This window comes from Pteropus vampyrus, unplaced genomic scaffold, assembly GCF_000151845.1.
Source record: "Pteropus vampyrus isolate Shadow unplaced genomic scaffold, Pvam_2.0 Scaffold725, whole genome shotgun sequence".
NCBI lineage: Eukaryota > Metazoa > Chordata > Mammalia > Chiroptera > Pteropodidae > Pteropus > Pteropus vampyrus.
The window spans coordinates 26,496-27,732 of NW_011889506.1; the positions used below are offsets into that span (position 1 = coordinate 26,496).

At 62.6% G+C, this 1,237-nt stretch overlaps 1 protein-coding gene across 1 annotated transcript in view; it reads right to left on the reverse strand.

Moving 5' to 3' along the window:
* Positions 1–1,237, reverse strand: part of LOC105309352 (exocyst complex component 3-like protein 4) — a 17,412-nt gene that overhangs the window by 11,603 nt on the left and 4,572 nt on the right. The gene's annotated exons all lie outside the window — the stretch shown is intronic.

Sequence of the window (1,237 nt, forward strand, 5' to 3'; positions counted from 1 at the left end):
GGGCCACAGGTCATTGTCCTCCCCTGGCGCCAGGACTCAGGGACCCTGCCCTGACTCAGACTGGCCCACACAAGGCAGGAAGCATTATCACAGGAACCACGTGTCCCCCCCGCACTCTCCCCTTCCTGGCGCCCCTCAGCGCCCAGAAGGGGCGGGCGTGGTGCCGAAGAGAACTGTCCCGGCTATGCCGCGCCCACCCCTGCTACGGGCTCTGTCACCAGGGGCATGTGGGGAAGGACAAGCTGAGCCCAGTCTTAGTTGGGAAGACATCACACTTACTAAGCACCTACTGTGTGCCCAGTCCAATGCCTGGCACACGTCACATCTTTGGGACAACAAAGTTTCAGGGTGTCATTCATCTTATTCCCAGATGAGGAAACAGGCTCAGAGAGCAACAGGGTCCTGCCTGAAGCCACACAGCTGAGGGGTGGGAACCCCCACCAGCCCAGGCCTGGCCGGAAACCTGGGAGCAGAGGGTAGATTGCCCTGCCTCCCAGAACCAGTGACTCGAGGTGGCTGCCCAAGGAACCCTTTCTCTCAGCATAGGGACCCAAGGTTGGGGCAGCTCCCAGATGCCACGATGGCGTCAGACTTGAAGGTCTCCCCAGAAGCCTAGGCAGATTCTGGGAGGAAGCAGGGCAGCTGGTGGCTGGGGCTCATGGGAGGTTACACAGGCAGAGACTGCTCGGCCACCCTCATGCCAAACCAGGGCTGCTCTGAAGGCCCATTGGGGTCCCCAGCGAGTCCCTCAGTCTCCTTTGACCCTGCTCCTGCAGCTTCCCGAGCTGTTCTTGACCTTCCCAAAGCACAAGGCAGCCAGGTCACTCCCTCGCTTTAAACCCTTCTGTGGCTCCCACCGCCCTTAGGCCAAGCCCGAGTCCTCAGTTGGGCATTCGCAGCCCGCCATCCAGGACTGAAGTTCTCCAGCCTCCCCTCTGGACTTCCCTGACCCACCCCCACCCCACGCCCCTGGCCGCCCCTCTGTCCCCCAGCCTGTGCAGCCTCCTGGCTTCTGCTCAGGCCGCCCCCATTCTCAGCCTCCACCTCTTTGCCCTTCAAACCTGACCTGGACTTCAGAACCCAGAGGTGTGGTGCCGCCGCCTCCAAGGAGCCCTTGGGCTGTGCTGCACCGCCTCTGCTCAGCGGGCACTTGGGACTGTCCCTGTGGTGACAAGGCCCTCCTTGCTGGCCTGGGAGCCTTTGTCCTTCTGCCCCACCCCATCACCCCAGAGCCAGC